The 12,060-nt window shown below is 41.8% G+C and overlaps 1 protein-coding gene across 1 annotated transcript in view; it reads left to right on the top strand.

Moving 5' to 3' along the window:
* Rcd1 (Reduction in Cnn dots 1) overlaps positions 1–12,060 on the top strand; it is a 350,852-nt gene that overhangs the window by 326,205 nt on the left and 12,587 nt on the right. The gene's annotated exons all lie outside the window — the stretch shown is intronic.

Genomic DNA, 12,060 nt, shown 5'->3' with positions numbered 1-12,060 from the left:
TGGCCCCGTGGAGGCAGACCAGTATTTTACTGGTCTGCCTCCACAGTACACCAGTATTTTAAGTAAGTACTCCTGCCACCTAAATAGTTTCCTGAGATTTCGGTGGCTAGGATCTAAAAAAAAAAAAAATATATTTGGTAGGATTGAGCACTGAAAGAGTTAGAGGCCAAGGGGAATACTTGTACAATGGAATTTGAAAGTTTTAAATTTAGACTGTAGGGGGGCTTACGCTGCGAAAGTGAACAGAGTAGAGGTAGACTGAAGGCTGGGAGGAGGAAATAGGAAGTAAAGGGTCAATAGAGGAAGTGATCCTTGTTGTCAGTGGGGCAGGCCCATATCCCAACAGGAGGAAGAGGGGGGAGACAGGGAAACCAGCTCCTCTCCCCCTGGGGGAAGTGGAAAGAAAGTACCATGCAAGAGAGCACAGGTATAGGATTGCCTATGGCATTGGCAGCAGAGCTGCACTGAGTCAATGCAGCTCCATGGTAGTTCTATTTATAGGTTGGTCATTTGCAATGGTTCTCGACAGTTAGGGTTGTGGGTCACTCCTAAGACAATTCCCATCCTTGCAGTTCAGGCCATTGAGGTTGCAACTAGCAGTCTGTCAACAAGTTTTTGGTTGCTCAGTGCTGAGGATCACTTACTGTCGTGTTCCTGTCCAGGTTAGGTTGTATGGTGGTGGATAGAAGAGTAGCCTTTTCCCAGCATGTAATCTATGGTTCGCTTGTGGGACAAAGTCCCGTCCAGGGTAGTTATGGTCACAATAGGTTTGTTAGTGGTGGTAGGTTGTTTTAGTGGCAGTTTTGACGCTTCTAAGGTTGCAGATTGGTCCATCTCCTGATGAAGAGGTCCTGAGCATATTGTGCGAATACTTTATAGTCGTTCTCCTCCATAAGGTGAATATTAGAGCTAGGTCACCAGGTGGCAGTGAAGATCGTCATACAGTCTGCTGCAGTTATATATATATATTAGGTGTTCCCATGATTCGGGTTCACCACAGAAGCAAAGGGGGGATTTCACTGGATGCTTTTTGGTTTTTTTTTTTTTTTAGGAGCATTATCAACTAAGGCCATATTGCTCTGGGGATATGCAGTGGTCATTCCCTGACCTTTCCGCATCCTCTGTATTTGGTGGTCACGGGCTCAAACCCCGGTCTAATCAAGAAGTGTGTGCTATGCACTGCTGCTCCTGCCCATCTGGCTATGGAGGTGCCGTGGGTTTCATTGAGCCCACACCCCGCTAGTTTTTACCTGATAGCACCATATCCTATAAGTAAATATGTGACTAGGAGCCACAGTGAGAGCCAGCTTGGAAATGCTTGGGATACATCATCTGTATGTTGGGTAGGAATTCTTTTATATGATTGCCCGATTCGTTGAGGCTTCCCAGTGTGTCTACCATGTGTTTCTCCAAAAGACATGGCAGACACACTGGGTCATTTTGGGTCAGTTGCAGAACTTGTTGTGAAACCGACTGTTTAGACACTTGTCGTGTCTAGACAGTTGGTTTCCCGGCCTCTGGAGAGGCAGAAGATCAGCCCCGATGGACAATCTCGAGGTCGGGGTGGGGTGGGGGGGCAGAACCTGGAGCATATGGGTGCTCACAGTGTTGCAGGCTCTTGAAGTTGTTCGAAGCATGTAACACTGGATTATTTCAAGCTTTGCTCTATTTACAGCAGTGGTGGCTTTTCTGAACCAAACTCCCACCGTGTAGGCAATGATCGGTAAGAGGCAGCATTATAGAAGAGTTCCTGCGTCCTTTTTCTGAGACCCCAGTCCTTGCGGGTAATCCTCACAAATAGGCTCCTGACTTTCTTTCAGAGGTAGGGCACGTGTGGTGTGAAAGACGATTTTTGTCTAAAACAGCGCCAAGGTGTTTTAGTTCAATGGCAAGTGTTATTGTTTTTCCTTGAATACAGATCTGGGAAGGTCTCCTAATGTCCAGAGTTCCCTTCAGTAGGATGGAGCAAGTTTTGTTCAGCGATATTTGTAGGTTATTTTGTTCTGCCCAGCTTTGTAGTATGGCAATTGCATGGTTTTCTGAGGTCTCTAGCTGTGCTCTTGAATCTTCTGCAAGCATCAGGACCAGATCATCGGCGTGGGCTTGTGATATGACATTACCAAGGTCCAGCATGAGGAAGCCTTCTAGGACCACGTTCCAGAGAAGGGAACTTCTGTGAATTCGGCGTGAGACTGTGCAGTAAGGAGTTTGGACCATGATAGATCTGTCAGAGAGGCATGTCTTGATACAGTTATATAGATTTACAGGCAGGTTAGCTTCCCAGAATTTTCCGAGGATGCTTGGCCACCACAGGGTGTCAAATGCCCCAGTGAAGTCAACCACTGTGAGAGGGAAATATTTGCGGTTTGTGGTTATTGCTTGGTTGAGGATGTTTTCTAGGGCACCTTGAGTGGAGAGAGACCTTTCCTAAATCTATACTGATTTTGTGTTTGTAGGCCAGCATTTGAGTAATGGGTTCCAACCCAATTACAGAGGAGGTGTTCCGGTAATTTACTTAACACTGAGAGGAGTGTAATAGGTTGATAAGACCCTGGGAGGTCCTGTTGGATAAGGATAAGGCGCAGTTTTGCCTTTCTCCCCTCTAGCGGGAAGAAACCCGCTAGAGGGGAGAAAGGTAGAAACCTTCTCTAAGGTAGTGGTTGAAGAGATTGAAAATCTCCTCTGGAATGGTCTTGATGGATTTTTTAATTATCTCGTGTTCAAGGTAGTTGGCTCCTGGAGTCTTTCTGTTCCTTAATTTCCTAGCAGCAATGTCCATTTCAGTTTGAATGAAAGGATTCTTAGCTACAGTTGTGTATTGTAAGCATTGTTTAGTTGGCAGAGTACTTCTTGGTTCGGGGTACATGGAGCGAGATGTCCGAGAAACATGGTGTCAAGAATATTGTTGGTAGTTTCCTGCCCTGTTTTTGTGTAGTTTCCTTGCAGTGTCCTGGTTGGAGGAGTGACCTCCCACTTGGGGAGTTTGTTCATGGTAATCTTGTTGACAAGTCCCCAGCAGTCATCATTTCCCCTGGCGTATCATGGTGGTATATTCGTATCTTGCATTCCGATAGTTCTGTTGGAGGGCGTACACTTCAGCAGCAAGCCAGGAGCGCTATGCATGTTGGAAGTTTTTGCGCCGGTTCTGAACCTCGCATCTAAGACAGGTCTGGGCTCCACCAGGGGATGGCTCCAGGAGTCGTTTTTTCCTTCTAATGGTGCTGTTTGCGGCATCTGTTATAAGTCTAACTATTGCAGTTTGGTGCTGGTCTGGATTGAGTCCATTGGTTTGGAGGGATTTGAGCTGTAGTGCGTACTGTTGCCCGGAACTGAGGCCAGTCCACCCTATCTACTGCATATCTGTATTGAGTCTGTCTCTATGGTGGTTGCCTGGTTAAGGAACGGTGAAGGTTGAAGTTTATGGCCTGGTGGTACAATGTAGTATAGCACTCCCTAACAGTCCAAGAAGTGATGTGTGACGATGGATCTGGTCACTAAGGTTACATCAATTGTGGATTCCCACATTGTGCTAGAAAAGGTAGACTGATTATTCGGTTGGTTGAGGATGACATAAGGGCTGTTTGCTAGGTATTCTTCATGGCATTGCCGGTTCACAGCGCCACATCTCTCAGGAGTTGTGTAAACCACATTAGAGACTGACAGTTGACATCAGCACCCACAGTGATCCTGGCATTGGGGAAGATGGTAGCTGTGCTTGCAAGTATCCCGCAAGCACAGCTACCATCTTTCCTAATGCCAGGATCACTCTGGGTGCTGACAGTTGGCAACCCTAGATTAGGAGGATGTTCAGGTTTTCTTCATTTGCCTTTTTGGTCAATTGAGCAGCAACTGCTTTAGAGCACTGTGTGTTGAGCTGTAAAAAGTTCACTTTGTAGTTGAAGAATCTAAGATATGTCCCCATAATCTAGCCTCATTTGGAATGTTCTCTTGGCTTTACAATAGATAGGGCACTTGTTATCCCTGATGGAGTAGTTTGCATCTAGCCTTTGGGACTTGCAGTTTGCGCACACCAGTTGGTCCTCCTTTTTTGGGGCATGCACAGAAATGGTGACCCCGTTCTGCACAGTGGCCACAGGTTAGTTGGGTCTGGTTGCAGGTGTGGGTGGTGTGCCCGAAGTGGCATCACCAAAAACACCTGGGCACAGCCACATGCTCTTTGAAGCAGTGGCTGCCCCAGTTTATGAAAACTCTGTTTTGTTGGCTTAGGGTTCACCATGCTGCTGGCAAGAGTTCCACGACCTAATTTGTGGCACTTCCTACTCTGGTCTTAGTTTGATATTTTAGGTAATCAGAGTGGCTGGTTTATCATTTGGGTGCTCTTGTTGTAAATTCGTAATGTAGAATTCTTCTTGCATGAGGGTGAGGTCTTTGTTCTTGCCAAAAATAATTATACTCGGACCTTTTCTTTTGGGGATATGGCCTCAAGGCCCTATCCCCAAAAGAAAAAGTCTGTATTCTTGGGTTATTATGGATCTTACTGGTGTCATCCTTAATTTGTGTTTCTATGATGACACCTGTATTTCGCATACGCAGATTTTATTTTCGTGGTTTTGAAGTCTTGTGCAAGGTTGGTGATCACTATCTTCTTGACCTCTTCACTACTTTCGTGTTTCTCTGGAGAGATTGGTCAGAGGATGACCAGGTGTGACATGGGTAATAGAACCTTCCTTATGGCTGTAATTTGCATGGTGGTTGTTATCTGCTGTTCTTGTTGTTCAGCACTTCAGCAAATGTGGGGATGCACTGTGGAATTTTGTTCACCCCACTTTCCAGGTAGGCATCAAGCCTGGCAGTTATTTTTTCATTTTCCAAGATAGTAAGGTATTTTGGTGTCAAATGGCTCCTGGGATTTCTCCCATCTCTACGGGTGTACATTGTATAGGGCCAGATTTTTTAAGGTACGTGGGGGGGGGGTCATGTGCAGTATATTATGTTGTGCCCTTTGTTCTTCCGGTCTATTAGCTGCCAAGCCCATGGGACCCGACATTACCACACCGTGCCACAGGGAGGCTGACCAGGTGTACCATTGATGCTAGAGTACTTTCCTGGGATTTCAGTGGCTAGGACCAGATTGAGAATGAGATGATCGCTGCTTCTGGAGCAATGTAATTTTAACAGAGCATAGGGTTGTTTGCTGATAACTTGTTCTAGGGCCTAATAGGTTGGGCAATAATTTTGATGTATTTAGATTTAGACCTGTGGGGCATGAAAAAAAAAAAATGTGTAAGAGAAAAGTGAGGGGAGAGGCAGAAGACTGGAGAATAGGAAACAGAAGGAAGGGGCCGATAAGGAAGATGGCCCCTGCAGGCAGTGTGGCATGCCCAGTGCCTCACCAGAGGGAAGAGTTGGGTGGTGGGAGGAAAACCCCCCACCCCACTCAAAAAAAAGGAAGATAGCCCTTAAGTGCAGGGTAAGTATGGCCAGCTAGTGGGAGCCGACAGGTTGGTGGAAATCAGAGTAGAGACTCCAGCTGCGTGAGTGCTGATATGATGGATGGGCTTCAGGATTGCAAATGACGATCATGGCCCAGGATGTGGCACCGTCAACCTGGGCCACTTTAAATCTCAAGGTGTAGCCTTTTACCTCCTTGTTATGAGTGTTTGACTCCTGAACAGAGCAGCACATCTAGGTTCTCTTCTTCCACCTTTTTTACCAGTTGTGCAGCAACAGACTTGGTCATCTGAACATTATGTTGTGCTGTTTTCATAGTGTGAATATTTTGGTTTGGTTTGTTCTGTTACTCCCCATATAGCATATGGATTGTAAGTGCTCAACAATCCATATGCTATTCTGGATTGTTGAGCACTTCTGGCTTTGAGATAAACTGAGCAACTGCTGTCACAGAGTGAATTGTTGGCTGGCACTTTTAGGGCCTTGCAATTGGCATATGTGGGAGGTTGAGACTTTGGGCATGTAGCATACTCATGCCCCATTTTGGTACAGTGGCCATAGGTGGACTGATTTTGCCTGCACATGTGTGTGTGGTGTGCCCGAAACAGCAGCACCTCAAACATTTGGGAACAGCCACATGCTCCCTAAAACAATGGGGGGGGGGCTTGGCCAGGTGTCCCAAAAATGGTATTTTAGTGTTCTTAACAATCAGTTCAGCATCCTCTTTTGTGGCTGTCTGTATAATTACTCCTGTATTTTGCATTTTGTGAATTGACTTGATTTTAGTGTTCTTTGAGTCATCTTGTCAAGGAGTCCGTGACAGTCTTCTTGACCTCCTCACTGGACACACGACCTTCATTGGGGGTTTAAGTACCACTAGTTTAGGTCTGGGTGATAGCGTTTTCTTCAGTGTAGTCCATAGGTTGGTGCATGGGTTGTTTGTCTCATAGCCCAGCTCCGGAGATCTGGGAGTAAAGTCAGTTGGCGGGTTCCTCAGTGCTTGGGCATATGTGGAGTCGCATTTGTCTTACTCCACAGTCAGCGTAGGCTTCCAGTTTTGTGGTTGCCTCTTCACTTTCCAGGTGAGTCTGGATAAGCAGCGATTCCAGCTTATTCCATTGGGTGATGATTTCTGCCCTAAAAAGTGTTCTAACTCTGTGCTTCTTTGAGTTGTAGCGATTATTGGATAACTGTCCCCTCAGGCCTGTTAGGGGTCCAGGGTGAGGTCAGGTTGTCTCTTGTCTGTATCCTCTGTTTGGGAGAGGGTGGGGGTTCCATGGTCCCTCTGTTTTGAGATCTTGACCTGGTTTCCCGATCAGATTTGGAAGCGATTGGTTTTTTGTTCCTCTTAATAGGGAGGGGGTTCGGTTTGAGATCCCTTCATGTTCTACTATATCAGGGGGTTGTCAGTCACTGGCAGGGTTTTGTTTGCATTTACCCTCCATTTTGAGCAGATACGGATTGGCAATTTTCCTGCGGATGAGCAAGTGGTAAGGCAGTCTCACAAAAAGAGCTCAGAAAATGAGGGCAGATGATACCCACTGCAAGTTAGTAGGTGAACCACCTTATAAAAGTGCTACACAAGAAAACACCTACCACCCTATCAGTCATGTGCTATTTACCCTGGGATGACATCCATATGACCATTATAATGGTATTAAGTTAGACAAGTGATCATTATTTATAGCTTGCAAAATTACTCTAAATATAGTATATTTGCATTAGTAGAAGCATACAATGCAAGAAAGCAAGCTTATGCAGCATCAGCCAAAAAAAAAAAAAAAAAACTCCCATTTCGTCCCTCCATTCGTTTCAAATGCCTGTCCAGCTCAGCCTTAAATTTATTTAGGCTGTCAACTTCCACAACAAAAGATGGAAGTTTATTCCACGAATCAACTACCTGCTGGCTAAAGGCAAATTCCGCACATCTATTCTAAAACTGTCTTTCCTCAATATCTCAAATATGCTCAAATATTAGTATTAGTAACGGCCGCATGGTGCAAGAAAGCCTATGGCTTATGCTGCACCAGCCAAAAAAAACCCGAATAAAACAATGATAAAATAAATAAATAATTAATAAAAAAAAAAGAAAATTAAACCTATCATCCTATGCGCTTCCCTCACCCGAAGGTACCATCCAGATGACCTTTGAATTTCCCCAAACTGTCAGCCTCTACCACCCATCTAGGCAACTTATTCCAGTAATTTATAACTCGCTGGCTAAAATAAAACTTCCTGCAGTCCAATCTAAACATTCCCCCCCCCATAACTTGAATTTATGTCCCCTAGTTCTAGCATCATTTATAATCTTGGAAATTTCGTCCTCATTCATTTTACTGATGCTTCTCAGAGCCTTAAACACCTCAATCAAATCTCCTCTAAGGTGTCTAGTTTCCAAACTCTGCAATCCACATATTCGAAGTCTTTCTTCATAAGGACGCCCTTTTGCCAATTTCACCAGGCGAGTTACCCATCTTTGCACCCTTTCAAGAAGCTCGATGTCTTTCTTTAGGTGCGGTCTCCATACTTGAACACAGTATTCCACATGTTCAAAATACAAAAGCCTTATATAATGGGATTATCACGTCCCTATCTCTACTTGCAAAAGTTCAATAGATCATGGATAGGACGCCATGGGCCTTCCTTGCAACCTGTTTACAATGCTCAGATTATTTCATGTCTGACCGTATCGTAACACCCAAGTCCCTTTCCTCCAGTACTGGGTTTATTTGAACTCCACCAAGTGAATAAGTTATTTTGGGATTACTGTTTCCCAGGTGTAATACCTTACACTTTGTTGGATTAAAGCATAGCTGCCATTTTTCTGACCATTCCTGAAGTCTATCTAGATCTCTCTGAAGAAGCTCAGCTTGACAGTGATCATTAACTACTGTACCAATTTTAACATCATCTGCAAATTTAGACATCACGCCCTCTATCCCTTCATCAATGTCGTTTACGAAAATTAAAAACAACAGTGGTCCTAATACTGATCCCTGGGGAACCCCACTTCTTACATCAACCCAATCTGAGGAATAGCCATTTATCACAACCCTCTGTCTTATAGCAATAATAGCAATATGCTACTATATTGCTATTATATTATTACTATGTGTCCTGTAGGCACAACCATTTATCTTAAATATTCTGTAGTTATTTGCATATTACATTGATTAACAAAGTCAATCATTATTACCTGGTTTATCTTATTTTCACTGTAGTTGTAGTTGCTGATAGATATCAGCCAATGAGATGGTCAGGTTCAGGTCATGTGATATGATGTCAAAAGTCAAAAAACAACAGAAAGGAAAGTGCTTTGTTCTAACGCTCTAGGAAGGCGATATGATCATCTCCAAGTGATATAATTATTTCACACGTATACGTATAAAACTTACAATAAAAAGCAGATACAGTATCAATCTTTAAAAATCATATTTTCAAAACTCAGAAGTTTGTCTTGATATCTGAGTCCAATTAAGATTAATTATATTAAAAGAAACACAACCAAAGTCATTTTAAATTCTACAATGTTAACCTATGGACAGCATATAAAGCGTTGCCATTTTGTCTAGCATACAGCAAAATCAAAATTTGAAATAGTCATATCTTTTGGTTACCTTTGCCATTGTTGATGATATAGTTATCTGCAGATAGATCTCAACACATAGAACTCTCAAAACACAATAAAACCAATTCAAACACTTTAGAACGCTATTTAACTCAATATTCTGAGGAGCATAGGAATCGTGCGTCTGGCCAGCATGACTGTCAACGCCCTCTTCTAAGGTAGTAAGTGTAAGTGTTTTCAGTGTCTAACAGCACCAGGGGTTCCCCCCATCTCTGCATTTCTTTCATTATGGGTGTGCCAGTTCACTGGAAAGGCCAGAGATTTAAAAGTGTATGAATTATGGAAGTGTGGTGTTTTTTACCATTGTTCTTCTGGCCATTTAGCCGCTGGACCTCTGCTGAGGCCCAACATTGCCCCACTTATGCCCCGCGGAGTCTATAGTTCACTCTAGCAGGTCCTGCGACCTAATTTTTGATATTTCAGTGGCCATCTACCATAGTTCCTGGATCCATAACCCAGTCTTATATACATTTTATAAATTTTACATAAACTCTTATATACCATTCCTGTTTGATAAGACTTTCGTAATTTCATTCCATCTTTATCTTTTTATATGTATATATGTACACAGGTAGTTCTCGACCTTAAGAGTTAATTCGTTAATAGCGCGCGCTCGTAAAGCGAGAATTAAATCCCATAGACATAACGTTAAAAATAGGGATTACGCTCTCAACAATGAAATTAGTTAGCTAATTATTTTTCTCAACAATGATTGATTTATCCACAGAAATTAAAACACAGCCTGTAAAAAATCAAGCAAATTATAATAATAAAGAAATTATTTATGACGTACAAATTTTAAAGAATGTTTATTCTTCATCATCGACTAAATGCACACTCGTTGATCACTTATTATTGACTCGGCGCTCGTTGGTTTGTTGCACAAGGAGTCGTCGCTTCAGAAATGCTTCAAGAGGCGTTTGTTTCCAAGATCATCTTCTTTCTTTATAAATTTCAATAGATGCATGAGCGTTTTTTAACGGAACACACAAATTGCAACTAACACGATTTGCACGGAGTAACAAGTTTATGAAGTTTAAAAAAAAAAAAAAGGAATGAAGAGAAGATTCTGAAAATTTATTTATCTTTTTTATATGATTGAAGATTTCATTAAAGGGGAAACACATTTCACCATAATAACGCACAAAAAACACACAATTCCAGCTATTGGTATTTTTGCAAATGCAATAACATCGAGTTTACTACCCATTTATAATTGCTTGCAGTAACAGAAAAGCCCAATAAACTGGAAAGTGAAAATTGTTTTTCTTGTTTTATGGTCGTGACCTCCAGAAATGTGCTTTAGAAAAATATCCCAAAGGCGTTCAAAATTGGTTCTTATAACAGAACATATGATAATGATGAAAGTGTAGTGCATTTTAATGATTTGAATTGGTAACTAATACAATTTGCACTATAAAAATGACCTTTTGGAGAGTTATTACTAATGATATTAAGAGTAGGAGCTTGGAGGCTTTTCATACCAAACTCCCACTATCTTTCAACAAAAATGTTTTCTTTGATTTTCTCCATTTAAAATTCCACAGGTGGAATTTTAAATGCAGAAAAATTTTAATGCCTGCCAATTTTTGCTACATTTAGTAAAGGGTCCTATACCTGTAATGTAGCCGAGTGGTGAGGAGCGGGAGTGCAGTAGAACACACTCTTTGAGTTAGACCGGGGTTCAAGCCCCTGACTGCTAAATACAGTCGATCTGCCAACCCGCACTGGACCAGCGTGGTAGATTATGGTCCATTTCCCTCAGCATGAATTGTTGAGGAGGCTTCCATCCTGCAGTGGGCTGATAATGGCTGCAGTTTACTTTTTTTTTACCTATACCTGTGTTTTATAATGATTTTATTTTCCCTCTGATTCCATCACTTTAAACTGTCTCTTAGAAGGAGAACTATCCTTCTAAGAGGGCCTGCCAGTTTTTTCTACATTATTAAAGGGTTTTATAATGATTTTTTTCCCTCTCTAATTCCATCACTTTAAACATGTATGATCACCTTAGAAGGAGAACTATCCTTCGAAGAGGTAGTTCTCCTTCCAAGACAGTAAAATGGCCTTGCCACTTTAATTTGTCTGGAGAGGTGTGGGTTTGAATCCTCCAATCTCTGACCTGTCAGTGATTGGAGGAATTTTTAAACGTCTTCTTCAGTTGGTGTTTTAAGTAACTGATCTTAGCTAACTGCAACACACAGACAGAGAGAATAGGGCACAGTATGGTCTAAAGTTGATATGCCATAAAAACAAGAAGAGCATAGCTAGGAGAACTACAAACCTCATGCTTTGTGGGGTTTTTTGCTCACTCTCAAAAGTATGTCATATGTTAGCATTTTTTTAATCCTTGTAAAATTTGCTATTTGCTTGTCATTGGCGACACTGCCAATCATAACAAAATTGGTCATATGGAACATGACAGATATTTAACTTCCTTTTTTATTTCTAGGGGGGGGAAGCAGCCATGGAGCCAAACTATGATCCCTAATAGTATTCATAAGCCCATAACATTAAATTACATAAGCAATATAAACATTGAAGAATCTTGGTACTTGAAACAGATAGAAGTATATGACAAATTAATCTTCATAATTCTAAGTAATGCTTTTTACATTATTTTCTTTAATGCCCTTTTGCAATAAACACTCATTGCAACAGCATTGCTCATTTTTATGAATTAATATTGCAGTTTCTTTAATACAGACTGCCCGGGCAAGAGGAGTTCACATCTTCATTATGCCTATGGTTTGTAACTGTATTATAGCGGCACCAGTTAACGTTGGGTCATACATTTTTTTTTTTTTTTTTTTTGTAGCATAAAGATTTGTTTTTGCAATGTGTATTAATTACTGTGTGTGTTTCCCCAGGATCATAACCAACCCATTAAATGAGATTGGGCTAACTGACACAGCTATTAATTAGTATCTTATATCATAATAAAACTTTTGACTCTATTTCAAATAAATGATATCCTAGCTGTTATTTGCAAATTATCTATTATGTGATCATTTGCATCA

Source organism: Mastigoproctus giganteus, chromosome 5 (genome assembly GCF_048544385.1).
Source record: "Mastigoproctus giganteus isolate SK-2022 chromosome 5, ASM4854438v1, whole genome shotgun sequence".
In the NCBI taxonomy this organism is placed as follows: Eukaryota; Metazoa; Arthropoda; class Arachnida; order Uropygi; family Thelyphonidae; genus Mastigoproctus; species Mastigoproctus giganteus.
Note: the sequence above shows the minus strand (reverse complement) of the source record. Positions and strands in the feature narration are given on the sequence as shown.